We start from the raw sequence: 20,385 nt of genomic DNA on the forward strand, positions 1-20,385 counted from the left end.
GAACGCCTCTCCCAGTAAAGCATCCGATCCGCTCCCTAGACCACACTGGGTATCCCTCTTTTATACCTGTTTGGGCACCATGTAATCTTTTAAACCGGACCCAAGGGCACGACTTAGTTGTGCATTTACAAGTGGCTTCACCTTCCGCCGGTAAGGGCGGCAATTCACGAAAGTGTTCTATCTACCTCGGTGAGGCAATGACAAGTTCACACGTACGTACCCTCCCAGATCTACTGGTCCAAGAGAATTGTACACCATGAAGAATGAGCATATGGTCGCACAATGTGATCACACCATGCCGTAACAAGACAGTGTCTGAATCACAATGACGAGCGTACAGCCAAGTCAGGGTAACTAGATACTGAAGCACAATAACGTGTATGGTCTTGTCTGTACCGACGTGACGGTTCTACGGCGTCTTTTGAACACGGCTGATGGTACGCACGTCTTTGGGCCGGATTCCAATGTAAGAGCTTGCCTCAAGCTTTATTAGACACATCAATACATCGCTGGACGGTCGTATACCGAGTAATGTAGTGTTTAGATGAGCTCCTCAAGAACACCATGGAAGCAGACCCTCGGAAAAGTGTCAATATCATTGCAAATGAGTTAGGCACACAGCATACGACTATCGCTCGACGGCTCCATGTAATTGGTAAGGTGCAAAAGTTGGACTCATGGGTATTGCATGAGTTAGCACCGGCCAACAAGAATTGCCTCTGGAAATTTGCAGTTCACTGAGTGTAAGAAACAACCGAAAAGTGCCCTGCATTGGCTTGTCAGTTCAGATGAAAAATTGATCTGCTATGCTAATTGTAAAAGGTCAGGATAGTGGTTGGATCATAGTCAACGATTAGGACGGTTTTCTAAACCAGCTATTCACCAACAAAATGTGTATTTCTGGTATAGTTGTACGGTGGATGTGATTAATCAGGTCTTTTCAAGATAGGTAACCATCAATGCATATCTTTAAAGTATTGAACTTCGTAAAGCGCACCGCAAACTTGCCCGTAAGCATCCAGCAATGGCCAACAATCATAGTGTCCTTATTTTTTACTCTCCCATGTCACACAAAAAACAGTGTAGACTTTCCACAAATTTGACTATAAAACCCTTCCTCACATACAGAATTCCTCCGATCTCTTCCACTGCTTACTATTTATTTCGGTATTTCGAGAAATAAAAGCACGTATTGCAAGCCAAATTGCCTATACAAAACTGCGTACTAAGAGCGCCTGTATCATTTATACTTCTTGGGGAAGACAACTTCTCAGAAAATTGAGCGCGCTACGTGCGGTTGAGGACTTGTTAGTATCGCAGATTTCAAATTTCTTTCGCTATGGAATTCAATCGTTGGCTGCGTAACGGCAAAAGTGTGTGGACTATTTTGATTAGTTAGGTATCGTAGTTTTCATTTCTTGGTCCTTTGGGAATGGCACATCTGCGGCGAATATTTTATTTGCATCAACCTAGTATAATTTGTGTTTTCCATAAACTATATAAATATTACCGGCACCACCCACTACAAGAGAACGTTTCAAGAAACATCACAGTCTAACTAATTAATCACCGTAGTCTTTAGGCAGTAGTATATTGCACACATAAATTGTTAGTACAGACACACAACCTGTAGGGTAATTGCTTTTTCCTGTTGCTTCGCAATTTTTTTCTTTCTTACTTATTTAATTTAGGTTTGAATATACGGTATATTATGAAAATCCCATAGATCAGCTGAAACACAATTATGAAAAGAAAATACAGTTTTATTTTTGCTCGTTGTTCTATTTAAAGGGTTTTGTTCTCTCTTCGGGTAAGTGCTGCATTGTTGATCGATGGAATGATTGGAAATGTAGGTAGGAAATGATGGCCTAAATTGTTAAAAATAAATAAATAAATAAATAAATACAAACAAGAAACAGTGTTTCCCTTAATGTAAAATTTCACTGCCCAAGACATTGCACAATTGCCTGCGGAAATAATCGAAATCCATACTATGTTAACGATGTACAGAAATTTTAAGGCAGTTCAGAAATAAGAAATAAAGCAAACAATAATAAATACAGTAAATAGGCTATATCGATTAATATAGCCTATTGTGTCATTAGTGATCTAGTGATGGCATTGCTATATTTGGTTTTGCGCTGTCCAAATAAGCGTAGGTAGCTGAATATCTGAGGTTGTATTCAAGTTAAAGATGAATTACTTAGTTACAGATTTCCCCGCTTTTCAAACATGGATTGTAAGCAGTGAGTCTAATTTGCAAAACACTTTGCTTCTCCAAAACCGCATTTCATAACGGTTTATATCAACGCATCGCGACGCAAAATCCTCGTTTTAGGTTGCAATAATAGACATAGCACCTATATTTGGTTTTGCTCGTTTCGTTTATGTTACGCGTCGCAATTTCTGTATAGGCTAGTACGGAAGGCTCCTTTTCTATTTTTTTTCCTTTGTATTTTCTTTTTCCTCTCTCTTTTTTGAAAGAGCTCTTCTCTTGGGTACATCATATCAACGCAATGGTCTTAAAACAAATAAATTATTGAAGGCAATCCATCAAGTATTTCTTGAGAATTTATGTCCTCCGGACGGACATAGTAAATATATAAAGGAGATTTTGTTAAACCAAACGCCTTAAAAATAAATCCCCGCCTTTATCCCTCTACAACTTTTGAATCTGTAGTTTATATAGGCATATTGCACTTTTACAATGCTTTTAATTGAAATAATGAAGTAGTTGTTAGGTGATTCCACATAATTCTGTCTTTGTGACAGGATTTTCTAAAGGAGAAATCTGACAGCACTAAGTATTTAGAGCGCTATGATGGTAAGAATGTCAAGAAATTAGAAAATTAAAAGTTTTTTAATTATACTTATTTAATTAATTAAATATAATTCCGTCCATTCTACTATGTGGATATGAAAATTGGTTCTTTAACTCAAAGAGAACAGATGCTATATATATATATATATATATATATATATCAAATAGACGCACAAGCAGAGAAACGGAGACAGCTGTACGGATAACATGAACAAGATATTTAAGACAGACATATCACGTTACTCGAATAATAACTATTCAAAAACTTTTTGAATTGAACTCTAGAAAGACACGTTTGGGTGCACCAAGAAGGTGGTAGGGTAATATAAAATATGGCAATAGATATGCATTCTTATAAAATTACATTTTAAGGCAATATTTTCCAACTTCTTTTTTGAGTGACGAAACACTTTATTACACGCCCATGACATCACAACACACGTTTGATTTTTTCATTAATATAAATAGTGTGAGACTGTAAGTTTCTATAAAATAATGACTATGTAGTATTGAGCACTGTTAGTGTCGCTGGAGTCGTTAACTGGTAGAGTGTCACAAAATTGATTTTGACTAATTATTTAAGATTTTTGTGATTTTTAAATTCTAAAATTTCGCGATACGCCGGTAGGAAATAACTTGTTTGCTTTGGTTTGGTTTGATTTACTTTAACGTCCCACGATTATGCCTGCTAGACAAAAGGAGATGTGGACCTACTGAATATAGTGAAATCCGAATCATTTTGGTCGTTCAACTGTACCCCCATCGGGAATCCGATCCGGAACCACGCGAACAGAAGTCTGGAAACCACTTGTTTAAAGTACGATAAGTATTTAAAGGAAACTAGTTTGATAATATATCAAGAACTTTTTTTTTTTTTTTTTTTTACAATAATGAAAAAAGTTCATCTTTGTATTACTTAAATAGTGCAGTATACAGATATAATATGAATTCAATTTTTCACTTAAACTGCAATTAACAAAAACATGTATTAAGTATGACTTTTACACAAAATATTAGATTGCACTTACAAGGGGAGTTCGGGAGAAAGCACTCGCCTACAGAGAAACTAAGCATGTTATTTGAAAGACCAATTCATGGTGATTACAAGGTAATAAAATTCCTGTACGGTCGAGAACATTTCGAGAGATCCAACGTTAAATGCACGATTGAGCCAGAAGCATATAACAGAAGTATTCTCTCCCATGGCAAAGCCTGATGGTTTCAACTTGCTCCTGCTTGATCACTGGTGTTCATTCACAGACAAATTGTGCATTGCATGTTGGATGACGGATGGCAAAGACGTAATGGTTGAGAATATACCAAAGAACTACGACGACCACGATTTGTACAACCATTTGATGTGTTTGGATTTTGACCAATCAAAGATTCTGGCAGGAGATTTGTACATAATATGAAACTTTTTCATCCGGACGTTATGATGTATCACCGAAACAATCAAATAAAGTTCGTGTCCATGCTAATGAATCAGTTCCGATCACCGCTACATATTGGATTGTTTCACAATCAATCAGTTTGCGTTCCACAAGGCAGGTTATCGAACAAATTATATACCTTTTGAATCACACGTCGAACTTGCTTTGGTTATTCGAACTGTTCCCTTGATGGATGCAACACAATTGCACATACCTATAAAATGTTCATGGCGCAAGGAAGTATTTTGCCTGCGTCTTTCTTCATAGAACAGAAGACCAACAGTGATCAATTTTCATCTCTAACTCATCATTATTGTGAACAGTATAATGACTAATTTTAACAAACCTGTTAGTTATTGCAAAACAGTTTTTTTTCTGTTACCTTCGAAAGATTTCAATTCGTATGTCAATATTCGTTGCTAATAATGATGTACTTAGCGCGTTTACATGCGCATATACTCATTCCACGTCGAATCTCTCAAACTGTTCTCAACCGTACAGGAATTTTATTGGCTTGTTGTAATCAGCATCAATTGGTCCTTCAAATAGCATGCTTAGCTTCTTTGCAGGCGAGGGCTTTCTCCCGAACTTCCCTTGTTAGTTTGAATTGTTAGTAGAACTTCATATGTATTGAGAGTTTGAGCTTTAACACATACAGACGCACATAATGCTTTCTTTTTGAAAATTTATTTTGACTTGTTTTCATAGTTAGTTTGTATTTAACATGAATTAAACGTGTAAGAACTTATAATTTGGAAACGTATTCCTTGTTGAAATTTAATAAATAAATAAATTTGAGTAAATAATTATAGTTAGAAAACCATAAAAAATAAATAAAATAAAGGAGAATCCTATAGATTAGAATAGCACAACATATAATCCATTGCCGTACTTGTGTGTCTGTGACAATGAACCTTGATGTTCCTTAACCACACGAAGAGCTAATTTTAGTGCATTGTTGTGTGCATTTTTTAAAAGTATATTCCAATTAATGTGTCAATAAAGAACAAAGATACTATGTTTAAAAGGATATCAGATCTATATAGTTTGTAAAACTACTCCTCCTTTCGCCTTTTTAACATGCATACGAAACTATTACCAAATCTCCATTGATACTTTTAAGATGTTATTGGCACTTTGAAACTCATTAATAAAATTCCATTATCAATGACTTCTTTATTTCGTACCTAGAGAATAAAATAGAAAGAGGGAAGGAAATAGAATATATTATCCAACTAATCAAATTCATAAAGGAAGAGAGAAAAAGAAAGGTAGAAACTGGATTAAGTTTTTTTAAAAATTCATTTTTTCCTTTAATAGACCGGAAACTAATGGGTGGGACATCCTGCACCGATAATGCCAAAAACAATGTTTCTCCTGAGACACTCGTCCAATGGGTGAATTTCAGACATCCTGTAGGTGGTTAATTGGTAGAAGGAATTTCCTATTGTTTATGTAAGAAGTGGAGCGTGACTTCTGTTTTAATATCTGCCATAACTATGCTTTCATCAAGTTCTTTTTTTATTTCTAAATATACGTTCTTGCTTGCTTTCTGCAATACAGAAAGTGTAATAAGTACTAGACCTTTCGTTATAAAATTGCTATACATTTTGCAGAAAAAGTTTTTTTGTTTATATTAAACTATTTTTAAATAACATTTTTATTTAGATTAAAGCAAGTACTGATAGAATTCCTTGGTGATTCACCAATATATAGAGAACTTCATATAACCACTTAAACAATGCCGTAGATAACAGGAGAATTTACCAATATTTTACTAATTTAAACAATCGATGAGTTTTAATTAACTAATCGTGAGTGATCTAATTATTAGGAATGTGTAGCTTAAGCTTGTCTCTCTTCTCTCTTTAATGATCAAGGTTTTTTAATTAGAATTTTATGTAAATTGTGCAAAACTGCAATAGGAAAAGCAGTTTGGCCTTGAAATGCATTGAGTTAGCTGAAAAGATATTCCGCAAGAGACATATATTTTTAAATAAACATCGAACAGAGTTAATAATAATAATAATAATAATAATAATAATAATAATAATAATAATAATAATAATAATAATAATAATAAATAAAATTCGTCATCGAAAAGAAATGTGTCTAGACGACTTCCGTTGATTGATCAGACAATTCGCTAAATTCTTCCCAACTATGATTTTTTTCTTTAAAGGCGAATTTCCTTATTATTGAGAACACATTTACTTTTGTAAGCAGTTTCTTGTTTCCAAATGCCAAGTATTGATTTACCAAAATGAATAATTACCTCTACTAAATGTATTATTGTCATCTGCTAATTATTATTTACAGGTCTGTAGCCAGAAAAGTAATACAAAGGGAGGAAGGGTAATTGTTTTTAAAGATAAGGTTCTAAGTACGTAACTCCTATTATTATAAAATGCGATTTTCCTCAACGAATGATGTAGGAACAGAACATTTGAAACAAATTGAGGACAGTGGCGACTCTTGAGAGAAGCCGCATCAACATAAGCCTTAAGTGTTTTTGCTACAACGTAAAATTAAAAAAAAAATAGTTTTCATACAGCTTCACAAAACCATATACAAGAATTAGTAACGTAAGTTTTCTTCTATTAGCTTCTAGGAAAGAAAATTTAAGTTTTTATCGATCTAACTACTTTCAATTTCAAGAGCCACCCTAATTTAAGAATTCGCACAATTTAATGTGATTTTAGCACTTCTGAAAATTTCTTTTAAGTTCCGACAACACTTGAACTTTCTTCATCGGTGAATCGTCAAGTCAATAAAAACAGAAACCCCCACCGAGTTGGATTTAAGTTTGCCGAGGCCCTAAGCTATTGAAGCTGTATGTTATCATGCAGAACGTAGTCACCCTATATACGAAAATGAGTAAACTAATGACATGTTAGAGAGAAGGCTAGCAGAAGGGGCCCCATTACTGACATCATAGTAACATACACAACACAAAACACTGTTGCTGTGTGTATATTTTGTTTTAATTCGTCTTTATCTTATATTTGGAAATTTACATCAATTTTTTAAATTAAATTTTGCCCCCTCTTCAAGAGAGGGGGTCCTTAAGTTATAGCTTGTTTAGCTTATAAGTAAATCTGGCACTAAACCCCCAGGATAAAAGTGTGGTCATATTGTTATAAACTGTCTCCTCTCAGGGAAACAATGGGTCAATATTAAAATAGGTTCTCGATTCCGCACCATAGTTATATCCGGGTTTAATTTTATTTATTTTTGCTTGCAACGAAGTGAGGTATAAGACTATCTTAACTGCTCAGTTTTTGAACATACATTTATCTAAACATTATAATATATATATATATATATATATATATATATATATATATATATATATATATACAGGGTGGTTCAGTAATGTTGGACAGCCCTGAATAAATCGGAAACCAGAAAAGATATTAGCAAGAATTTGGTGGATCCAGATACTTGTGGAAGGGGGACGTCCTTTGAGGTACCACACAATGTTACCAGGTCAACAGTGTTGCCAGCTCAGTACAAAGTTGTATTTTTTTAAATGAAACATATAGAAGTTTATGCCATCAAAAGAATTAGTACAGAATGTGAATACCAACAAGCGAAACCGCATCTGTCAGTGTTGCCAAATAAGGAAGTTATAAAGCTTCAAAGAACAAGAAATTAAAGTGTCCGTAGGGCAAAACTAGCAAAAAGGCAAGAAAAATAATACTACGGAATGAAAAGGAGTAACAGAAAGAGTAAACCGAAGAACGCACAGCATCCAGTGAGTAACAGGGTTGCCAAAGCAAAGGGGGAAAAATTGAAAATTTTGCAGTTGCTATAGGAGGAAAAGTGCCCATATGACATAATGCTGGAAACACCATAGAAAGTCTATGTAAGAGTCAGGAATCCTAATCGCGTTTGTTCGAAAGCGATATCTCTAACCGTTTTCGAGATACACCAAAGGTGTGCGGGGTTTGCAACACTGCATAATTGATTTGACGATTAGACCCGTGTAGTTCTTACATTTTGTTGGGCGTATCATTTTCATTACTCGTTCCTGTAGTTTGGAGGGCGAGGGAATTATTATGCAGTGTTGCAAACCCCGCACACCTTTGGTGTATCTCGAAAACGGTTAGAGATATCGCTTTCGAACAAACGCTATTAGGATTCCTGAATCTTACATAGACTTTCTATGGTGTTTCCAGCATTATGTCATATGGGCACTTTTCCTCCTATAGCAACTGCAAAATTTTCATTTTTTTCCCCCTTTGCTGTGGCAACCCTGTTACTCACTGGATGCTGTGCGTTCTTTGGTTTACTCTTTCGGTTACTTCTTTTCATTCCGTAGTATTATTTTTCTTGCCTTTTTGCTAGTTTTGCTCTACGGACACTTTAATTTCTTAATCTTTGAAGCTTTATAACTTCCTTATTTGGCAACACTGACAGGTGTGGTTTCGCTTGTTGGTATTCACATTCTGTACTAATTCTTTTGATGGCATAAACTTCTATATGTTCCATTTAAAAAAATACAACTTTGTACTGAGCTGGCAACACTGTTGACCTGGTAACATTGTGTGGTACCTCAAAGGACGTCCCCCTTCCACAAGTATCTGGATCCACCAAATTCTTGCTAATATCTCTTCTGGTTTCCGATTTATTCAGGGCTGTCCAACATTACTGAACCACCCTGTATATATATATATATATATTGTTTATATATATAAAGGTTTAGGAAGGCTTAAATTGGAACACAACGGGGGGGGGGAGGGACAAGCTTATCGATGTAGCTTCCTAGCTATTAGACTACTATCTAGTATATTGTTCCTATACTTTTGCAATTTTATTTTCAAATAACTTTCATGGGAGTTCTGCATGAAAAACACTTCAATAGGTTATGCTAATATTTACTTATTTATGAGTACAACGGGATTGATCATAATAAATGCTTATATTGTTACAATCCTATTTATAATACAAAACATATCAATATGAGTAACGCTAATTGCTAATGATACACAGTCAAGGTAATAGCCTACCTGCTTGCTTAACGCCGTAGCTGCGCTCTTATTTTTATCGCATTGTTTGGAAAAAAATCTCTATATACACGGGGTCATACATGGAAACTTTGTTACGGATTTGGACCGAGGAACATTTGAGAACAACTAAACTCAACCATCGTTCACTATTTAAGCGTATTGATTATAATATACCCGTTTCCTTGTATTCAACTCGTAAAAAATATTACCTGAATTTTCTCTAATTTTGATGTGCGAATGTTATCTAACTGATTAAATATTACTATATCATATTCAATGCTTGCACATAATATTAATGTATCTTCACAAGTTTCATATTACTAAATTCATTACTGATGATCAATATAAACTCTATATTTTATATGATTGTTTTGCTATGCGGTCCAGAGTGCAAATGCTAAGCCTAAGTTATCTAACGCCTACGTTATAGAAATTTCCATTCGTTTGTTTGATTTCGAAAGTGAATTTTAGGAGTGAGAAACTGATTGCGCTACGTTTTTCTACTAATAACTTTAGTCGAAGTACTTTATAATAATTATTAGATTTTTTTCAGGAACAATTCATTTATGTATTTCTATACTGTATATACAATGTCTTCATAACAGTTTATAAATATATGTAGATATTTGAACCACAAGAATGTAGAAGTGAGTTAGTCTCTTTAGATGAAAGGTAATCGATTGTGACGAGAGAAAAAAAGGGAGAAGTTCAAAGTTTGTACCCTTGGAAATGCCAGATACTACCTTGAATTTTTGGAAATAGTTGCCATTATAAGAAATATTATAAGAGTCTCTAAAGTGAAAACGATTGTTAGTATTTGAATAAAACGCATTCAGTTCGAAAGAAGAACTGTTCAAGTTCACACATCCGATTTCAAAGTGCAAGCTACACAAATTTGTTACAAGATGCAGAGTAATTGTAGTTACATAATTTTTTAATAAAATATTTACAGATGTTCAGTGTTGCGCTCGTTACACACAAATCGATAGACGAATTCTTCCCAAATCGAAAATTACTGACGAGAGTTGCAAGTTGACTAATGTTGCCCATTATCTTGTCTCGTAAATTTTCGTCGAATTCATGTTTCGTCTCGATATCATAGAATTCTTGCTCGTCTGGGGTTCCCGAAAAAGTTGTCTCGACTCAAAGTTTTCTCGTTTCGTTTTGCAAATTTATGCCCTGATTTTTTGATTAATTTTATATAGAGGTTATCATGAGAATCATTTCGTGTTACAAGTTCACGAATAGTGTGATATAATAACATTTGAACCATATTTATTATTGGAGTAAGCTACATTATGCAATGACTTATGTATCTTTAAACGTTGATAAATGCTCTTCATTGTGTTAGTATAGTCAGCGACAAAAGTTCTTTCCCTCATGAAATTAGTTTCATAAATAGCTTCAGAATGGAAGACCAATTTGAGTACAGTTTTCAGTAAATTAAAAAAATAATGTAATTTTCTGTACGTTCCAGCTATACCACTGTTATTCTCAAAATAAATTTTACCAAACGGAAAGAACTTTTGTCGCTGACTATATATATATATATATATATATATATATATATATATATATATATATATATATATATATATATATATATATATATATATATATATATCAAATCAGTCATTTCATCAATTTATAGTCTTTTGTCTTTTTACTGTGAATCATGGAGCACCGTGTTGCAGATCTAACCGGTAAGACTTGGAGGAGTTAGTGATGGCATGAAATTCGAGAAATTTCTCATTTAATTTCGAAAACGAGACAAGAATTGTCATGTTTATCGCCTCGTCTCGAATTTGAAAGTGCGCTTCTTATCTCGGGGGTAATGCTAAACCTGACTGATGGTTGGTGCGAGACATCACTACTATGAATTACTCCTGCACATTAGAGATATCTGTCAAACGAATGAAACTTTCACATACTCTTTTCGAACTGTAGGCGTTTCCTTCAAATACGATTAAACATTTTCAAGCTGCAGCATTGAAATCGGATGAAGAATTTTAGAGACATCCTGTATATTGCTACAGGGAAAAAAAAGTAGGATACAAAACAAAAATTACCCAGAGTTCAGATTTAGGCCGAATCTTGCGATACTTTATTGAAGGATATCGCAATAAAGATATTTAAAATACAATGTAAAAAGATTTGTGACAATACAATACAAATTGGCAACTAACGGTAATCGAGAAATTCTGACTCTTTAGAATACTAAAATATTAAGCATTCTCAAGTGCCAGAAACGTATAAACGTATATCCTTCTTCCATATAATTGAGCTGAGCGAAGCGAAGCTCTTATACTCGGGTTAGCCGTTTGGTTGTCCGCGAACTCCTCCTAGACCGTTTGGCCGATCTCAACCAAACTTAGCACGCTGATAGAGTATGTCGTGCTGAGTGACAACATAGGTCGAAATCAAAAGTCCGATGTACCATCGAGGAATAATGACCGAAAAACGCTTTCTCCTAGACCGTTTGGCCGATCTCAACCAAACTTAGCACGCTGATAGAGTATGTCGTGCTGAGTGACAACATAGGTCGAAATCAAAAATCCGATGTACCATCGAGGAATAATGACCGAAAAACGCTTCCTCCTAGACCGTTTGGCCGATCTCAAGAAAACTTAGCACGCTGATAGAGTATGTCGTGCTGAGTGACAACATAGGTCGAAATAAAAAATGCGATGTACCATCGAGGAATAATCACCGAAAAACGCTTGCATAGACTTAACATGGGGAAAAAGTTTTCACGCGATTTTTTTGTCAGCAATTAAAAATGGCATTTAGTATTGCATAATGGCCAGGAATGATTACGTAGTTTAAGCTCGCTCAGCTCATTTCATTGCAATCGGGTACATCCATTGCATTCCTAGTTATAAATGAACTTTATTTTCAAATTTGGATTTGCACTGTGTTGTGGCGCACATAGAGAAATAAGAGTTATTTGGAAGAGGATGCGTACCAATTAAAAAAAAAGAAAAGAAAATTCGTAAATTTTGATCTGAAAGGATTCCGTTATGTCTTAGGCTCCATTTGCAGTATCCTTTCTTTATCTTGGTAAGCAGAAAATAGACATAGTTTTCTCTTTTTGGAAAAGATTTTTTCTGTGTACTTAGTCTTTATATATATATATTTACATTCATAAACATCTAATTTATTTAGCTGAAGACTAAATCAGATTCGAGAAATTGGATGACTTTTGAATTGAACTTCTGGTTTTAGCTCTGAAAACATATGAGACGCAGGCTGGACTTCTCGTTCGATCGGTGATCCAAACCGAACATATTCCAATCGGAAATCGAATTTAGGCATCCTCATTCGATTCGTATAACAAATATGCCTATATGTGGTTCAAATTTAACGTAGATTGTACACCCAAGTCTAATATAGAGTCAGTGCTGAAAAGGGAAGTTAAATCAATGAATGCTGATAGTGGTATCAGCAGTTGAAAAACAATATCAAAATATTTCATATATTACCAGGTTATATTTTTTTTTTAAATATTTTTTCATGTATAATATACGAATACAAGTTAATCAAAGTACTAGATTTTTAATTTTGAACAATCCTCGGATTCGTGACAAAATTAAATTGATACATGAAATAGAAATAATTATTTTTAATGGGGGCTGCGGTAACTCAGTGGTACAGCTCTCATCTTTGATGAGTAAGTTTTCTGATTAGATCTCAGCTCTCACCAAATGAGTTTTTAGTAGACAAACTCTCTTTGTGTGTGAGTAGATTTTTCCGGAGTTCTCTCGTTTCCGTCCACTTTCTAAATTCCACTATTTAATTCTTCATCATAATAATCACCCTCTATCTTGGTCTCGAAGCACAGACTGGTATCAGATTTTTTAGTGAAACTACTTGAAATAAGAGGTATAGGAACTCTAGGCTATAGTAGAAAGAAAGAATAATTGCACTGGGAGCAGCCAATGTGCTGACCATACATCAATTAATCAAAAATCATCTGATCGGCGTAGCCTTCGAGGACTGTCACGCTCTAGAACTCAGTTCAGTATGGCATAGTAGGATAAGGTAAATCAGGTTGCTGACATTCTAAAGCTCGATATAACAATAGTGACACACACCTAAGAGTATTTGAAACTGAAATTTTTCTTTTTACATGTATACCATCTAAATAATTGCCTAAAAATGAGAATGAAATGAATTTTTATTCTAGTTATCGGAAAAATACTCTTCCCGTAGGTATATCATTATATACCACACTGAAAAGAAAGTTTTACTGTATATGGGGGTAATAATATTTAGTATTAGAACATGAGTGAATTTATAAACCAGAACATTATCTACAGCATAGGTGAAACTAACTTAATCTTATGTTATTTTACTACATAATTAATCACGTTTAACGTGATCGGGAACTAGTTATCGTTTAGCTGAGTCTTGGTTAAAGATCAGAAAGGTTATCCGCTTACTAAAAGGTTATATTTCGTTCAAATATTCCTTGAAAAATTAAAATTATTTCGATACAATACTTATGATTTGTATCTTTCCCTATAATAACCAGATTCACCTGCATCTTTTTTATGTCTGTTTAATTTAGGTTAGGGTCAGTATTCGGCTTTCCTTATTTGATTCCAGTACCTAGCGTAGTTTCATATTTGTCAGGAAGGGGAAGATGACCCATCGACACGAGCTTCACGTTTTTATTAGCATATTAGTATAAAATTTATTAAAAAAGCATGTTTTTCTCAAACTCAGGAGGACAATTGGCCCCACTACTCTCCCTAAATGACGCCTGGTTCTTTTCAAATGATAATGTTAATGTAGTAATGTTAATGTTATTAGTATTCGCGAAAGCGAATTTTTGAGTTCTGTTTTTGGATCCTGGAACTCTCAGAAATTCTTTTGAATGAACTGGGAAAACTACTCTCTTGCCGCAAGAACTGATTATGCAGTCTGTCATAATGCCCCAATAAATAAAAAAGGCAAGAAGAGGAGGTGAGAAAAGAAAGGTAACCTCTAACAACATATGATTGCTTACCTTATCACGATCACTATCAAGCATGGGCAGGTAGTATTAATGTAAGGCAAGAGTTATGTGAGTACAGAGTGCGAAGGTGGATTGGCATAATGTTTTTGACAGAGACTAAATGAGTGCTCACCCGCCTTCATGTCGGCGATAATTAACAGAGGTCATTAGTGTTCTCACGGAAGCCGGTGGACGGTTTGTGGCTGCGGCTGTACAAGGAGAGAAGACTTAATGGCAAACATAAACGCCAACTGAAAGTCACGTTTAAATATTTCTTTAACATGAAACGTCATGAGAAATAGTAAACAGATTGCTAAGGTTATGAAATGCTTTCGCTCGTATATGGTACATACTATCTTGGATTCTCTCGAAAGGTATCATCCGCGTATGCTTGGTGATTTCTAATGCTTGTTAAAAAAAAAAAAAAAAAAAGTGTAGGTTGATTTCTAACTGAGGAACTTGAATAGTAATTCTTACTAGCATAAAATTTCACTCTTATGTATGCACAGTGTATATCCGAACATTAGAATTAAATATGTGTGCTACTCGTCGCTAACACGCGTGCTTTATGTGTGGGCGTGGTCCCGGTCCGATTCTCGGTGGGGGATACCTGGCTTTGATACAAGTTCGAGTAGTAATTCAGTTGATTTTCAGCATCCAGTGTATAGACGAATCTATAGATAAAGTGAGATCCAAAACACACAAGCTTCAACCAGAAATCAAAACTACTGTGCTAACCATGTAGCCACAAGAGGGCTCAAGGATAATAGTTCGGATCCCATTTTAAATAGTAGCAGGTCCAGTTTCATGTGATCTCGGTGTTGGAAACCAACTAGAGTATGAATTTCAAGGGGGTTAGAAAATATGGAGAAACGTTCTAGTGGTAATTATTATTAAGAGCACGAAATGGGACCTAAGATCATACTGTTAGTACATTTTTTTTTGTCTGTTATGCCAGACGATAATTTCTGACTGAAAGCGAACTTTTAAATTCAGTTTTTGCAAGAGATCGTTACAACGATAATCTCGGCCAAGGTCGTTAGTGCATCCGATCCATTAACATCTTTACGAATAACGGTTATTCTAGCATATTGTTTAAACCCATGATATTCCTTAACTTCTATGCAACCTGTACTGAAGTAAAGTATTGTTGGTTGCCTTTCACAAAGGGGTATGCAGCTTTTCTTACTGCTAAAAGTTAACTAGTCTTTAGTTTCACTTAAATCCTCTTTACTGTCTCTACCAGAGTTTATTTAACCTATAATTGCATCTCAACAACTGTTTTGGTTCTAATTATTATTACTATCTAGCATGATGTGAGAGAAGTCTATTGGAACATTATTTTGGTATACCGGTACATAATAAAAATTCGCAAATGTACACTTTAACAAGTTTGGCGGAAGGAAGCACAGCCATTTCCAACTGTCCGATGCATGACGTAGAGGCATTCTTTCACGATCGAAGCCAAGACAGAACAGATTCAGCAAAGAGGAGGAAGGAACGAGGTAGGTGGAATGAAAAGTGAGGACAGTATATGGTTAGTCATAAATCCATGAGTAATGTATCTGTAAATCCATCGGCTACATCTAGTTTGGCTATTACCAGTTTTATCCTTGTTCTTTCTGTGTGGTTTCCTGATAATACGAGTCGAAAATCTGGACGTCACAGACCACTCAGTTAAAAGTAACTGATATAGATGGTCTTTTTTTATGCTACGAGCTAAATGATGATGATAGCATAGTACAAACTAATTTATTTTAGCTCCGGGATGAGAAAGCCTTCCCACGACAGTAAGCCTCGAAGAAATACCAGAGCGCAGCGCACTTCGAAGCTGGTTTAATTGTATTCGGTCTCGTCTAACTTTATTAGCCTTGAGATTTCTTTATACATCTCTCTAAAAATAATTTATCACTATTTCCTATTATTTTCATTAAGCAAAGAAGAAACTAATGAAACTATTAACGAACAAGTTCTAATAACACCCTGTTATTGTGTTAGTAATATTGCTCCATTGCTTATAAAGACTATTCACCTTGAAATTAAGGTGATTTCTCTTTTTTTAAACTTTGATTACTTTTAATAATAATAATAATAACAACAATAAAAATAATAATAAACAAAATTTCGTATGCAATTCTTGTCTCACTAATCCTAATACGTCATCGGGAACTTGCACTGCAATACGTGCAAATGACACGACATGCAGTTCAAAAATTAAATTAAACCTGACTTGGCCATTAATTCATTACTTGATAGGTGATAGCGTTTTCGTGCTAGCAGCGTTAGAATTACATTTTCGAACAAGTTCTTGCTTGAAAGAGATCAAGATTCTTACGTCACTGATGATGAATTTATGTTTGTTGTTGAAATGTGAATTATGTGTGTGAGTGCTTTTAATTCACTCAGTCGTAAAGCAGCAGCACTTGTAACTTGGCAAGAAGTCAAGTTCTTTTGTCACTTCTTTCTTCGCAATGTAAATAAAATTTATTCTAGAGTTACCGAAAGTAAGTACTTCACGCTAATATTTTCATCACTAAATTCAAATTGTTACGAATGAAAAGATACAGTTAGTTTCTTATTTTCAGAAAAACTTTTTCTACCTCTTAATACATGTACAATTCAGTTTTATTCAACTTACGTATATTTGTTCAATACAACTAGGCTGAACAAAAGTAACAGAAAAATAGAAATATTTACATGGGAAGTATTTGGATAATCGTAGACCTAAGTAAAATGACAAGTACTGAAAGAAATGTAAGAACACTTCCGTATCAAGGACGTCATTTGGAAAGAGTAGGGGGCAATTGCTCCTGGGTTTGAATAATACATATATTCTAATTAATTTTATACTAATATATAATAAAAACCGTGAAACTCTTATGTCTGTGGAGAACTTTGTCTTCCCAAGTAAAATTTCAAATGACGCTGCTGTACCGCATATACAGCCATCAACAAAAGAATATAGGAAGAGCTTAGTGATAATATTATTCAGAGGTGTCCCTGGTTCGATATATTATGTGAGCTTCTGGTGTACACCATGATCACAGATTTTCACACAGGTCTACAGCTTTCCATTTCTACCAGTTTCACCAATTTTGTAGATTCGTTGGAAACTGTGGGAGCTCCGCTTTCTTTGAAATTTTGTGGGCAATTTCTTACTCAAAATCAGGTAAATTTAGTTATTTTGTTAAAGTGTAATACAGCTTTCGCGATTTGTAAAAGACAATATTACGATACCGTATCAGTAACTTCCGGACTCTATCACTAGGAAAATTGAAAGACATCCATATACAAAAACAAATAAAACAAATATTCTATTTAAATACGTGCATGTTTACAAATTTTCTTGTAAAAACGATTCTTATCTTATTCTTATGGAATCATAAAAGTATTGATAATCGAAAGTTTGCAGCTTCTTCTAAGTAGAAAAGCAGGCTATGTACTGCATTTAATCAATTTTCTTTCATTATCATTTGCCACTTCTTGGAGATTAGCGTCATATATTTAGAAATTGTATGTATTTTCTAGCTTCAATCCTTTGATTCACATTCTCTCGATTCATTCGACAACTTTCCATTATTACTTCTCGTAAGTCAGATTTTCATTTCCTTTCAGTTTTTCTTCCCTGCTTTTCCCATTATTTGGGCCATATACTTCAATCTCAGTCTTCCTTTGGGTATTTTTCTTGTGTTATTTTTCCTCTGAATAATATTCCCTTCAAAGCGAGTAGCGTGATTCCTCCATGTGTCCTACGTAATATGTCCTATCATCCTAGCTCTTGTTTTCAAAATAGCTTTCAGTATAGCCTACTCCTTTTTCACATAAAATTTCCAGCACACTTTCATTCGGTACCTTATTTATTCATCTCATTTTCAGTATTATTCTTAAGTACTACATTTCGAAGACTTTTGTCCGCAAGTGTACGTACAGAGTGGAAACATTATCTGACCACGAACAATTGTTCTCAGACCGTGGGAGTCCTTGGCTTTTCATTGCTTTCTTAATGTAGATATTAAACAAAATGGGTGACAATGACCATCATACCTGACTCTTTCTAACTGTTGCTTCTTCACTCTCTACTTCAGTAGTGTAAGTATATTGATATAAGAAAAAAACATTTTATTTTTTGCAGCACAGAACGTAATTTTATTTTCATACGAACAAATGTGTATTTAATACCCTTTCTATATGTAAATAAAAATATAAAGCTCTTGAAAGAAAACAAGTAACTACATTTTCTTTTCTGAACTTCTTGTTTTCATATATTGTAAAGTGTACGTTAAAATTGTTCTATACGCTCTTTCCTTGATTTCTTCTTTTAGCAAACACCTTTACCTTCAAGAATAATGTCACGAATACATTTAACACAAAATTTAATGGTATAATAATAATAAAGTTACCAAGGCTTGTATCCACGCCTTTTAAAACACTGAAGATAATGGTTTAATAACACAACACTAGGAAATTGGTACGTGAGCAACAAATTTTAACTCCGAATTTCGAGCTCAAAGAACATTGGTTGTATCATTTCCTAAATTCGCATAAAACATTTTACAATTTCTTCCTTCACCTATTTTTTTTCTTTTTTTCAATAAATGTTGCATAACTTAATATGCGTCGTGATATTCAATGTATCTGATTTGTGTGTTAATTTCATACGTACATGTATGGTTCAGTTAAGGCCGCAAAAATAAGAATACGAAAAAAGTCGAAACAAACTCGTTATCCAGTAGATATTGAAGAAATAAACTTCTCATTCTAAAAGGCCAATTGGTCAAGGTTAGATCTCTGTCTGCTTTATAAATAAGTATCAAACTTCCAATATCCTCTGGGAAAGCAATTTTATAGTGAGAGATGATAATCATAATTAAGAACGTTACCTCTTAATTTTAGGTCATTTTGATTATGGAAAAAGGCTGGTGGCTCAGTGGTAAAATGCTCATCTCTGATGTGAAGGCTCCATGTTCGCTTTCAGGGTATGATGCAGGAAATTGATTCTGTCAGACTTCTCGTAACTGGTACGTCTCAGCCTTTTCCCTCAACTTTTCTTTCTTTTATTTTTCACCAATCTTAACTAATCACATTATTATTATTATTATTATTATTATTATTATTATTATTATTATTATTATTATTATTATTATTATTATTATTATTATTATTATGATGATGATCCGGCATGGCCAAGATGTGTGAATCTAAAATTTCAATATAGTATCACGTTCATGTCTAGGGCTCAGATTTTCACACTAAAAGAGGGGTCACCTCGTGGAAATTTACTATAAAAACCGGGAAACTTTATGGAAACTTATGTAATGGTCATAGTTATGCTCTTGTTTTCTTCGAATATAAGAATTAATTAAATAGTACATCAACTTTGACCAAAAATGACTAGTAGGAGCAGTACTTTTTAAATATGAAATATATTATGTTTTACAGAAATCCGGGACATTTACATTTTTGAGGGGGAGACAGATAATGTAAATCAAGGACTCTCCTGGGAGCCCTATTCATGTAAGAAAATCAGAAGATTTGTATTGACATCCAGCACAGAGACTATAACCATCGTAATGCGATCAACTTGCAAGGCAGCCCTACTAGGAATAGAACCTAGCACCGCATGCAAGCGGTAGCCATTAGATCAGCATGGGACGGGGTCTATTTCTGAAGTATAGTTGAAATATAAAATATATAGTGTAGCTTGTTGGTCAGTTTCAATTCTGTAATTCGCATATTTCCTATTTAATAATATATTTCTCTATGAGAAATACAATAAAGTGAATTTGTATGTGTCCCAAGACGGTGTTACCATGTAATAATTTTGCTGGACATTGGATGAAAGCCACTAAAGCTAATATCCTTTTGACTTGAATTCCTCCTCCAGCGTTGTTCATGTGCGAGTACTCGCCAACTTACTTTTATATTATAGCGAAAATTATTTTTATATATTATGAACTTTTTTTATCATTTAACCTACACCTTTTTGACAAAGTATCTAAGGTAACTGAATATTCAATGTTGTTAAGCTTGACTTCAAAAACTTGACAAGTACTTGTTAACATAAAAAAGTGTAAGTAAAAAATTGACATATTTAACCCCTCAAAAATAAGTTATTCTACG

The 20,385-nt window shown here is 34.2% G+C and overlaps 1 protein-coding gene across 2 annotated transcripts in view; it reads right to left on the reverse strand.

The window, feature by feature from the left end:
- LOC145693424 (uncharacterized) overlaps positions 1-20,385 on the reverse strand; it is a 535,492-nt gene that overhangs the window by 186,764 nt on the left and 328,343 nt on the right. The window lies entirely within an intron of this gene.

Source organism: Thermobia domestica, chromosome 8 (assembly GCF_964235325.1).
Source record: "Thermobia domestica chromosome 8, izTheDome1.hap1.1, whole genome shotgun sequence".
Taxonomy (NCBI): domain Eukaryota; kingdom Metazoa; phylum Arthropoda; class Insecta; order Zygentoma; family Lepismatidae; genus Thermobia; species Thermobia domestica.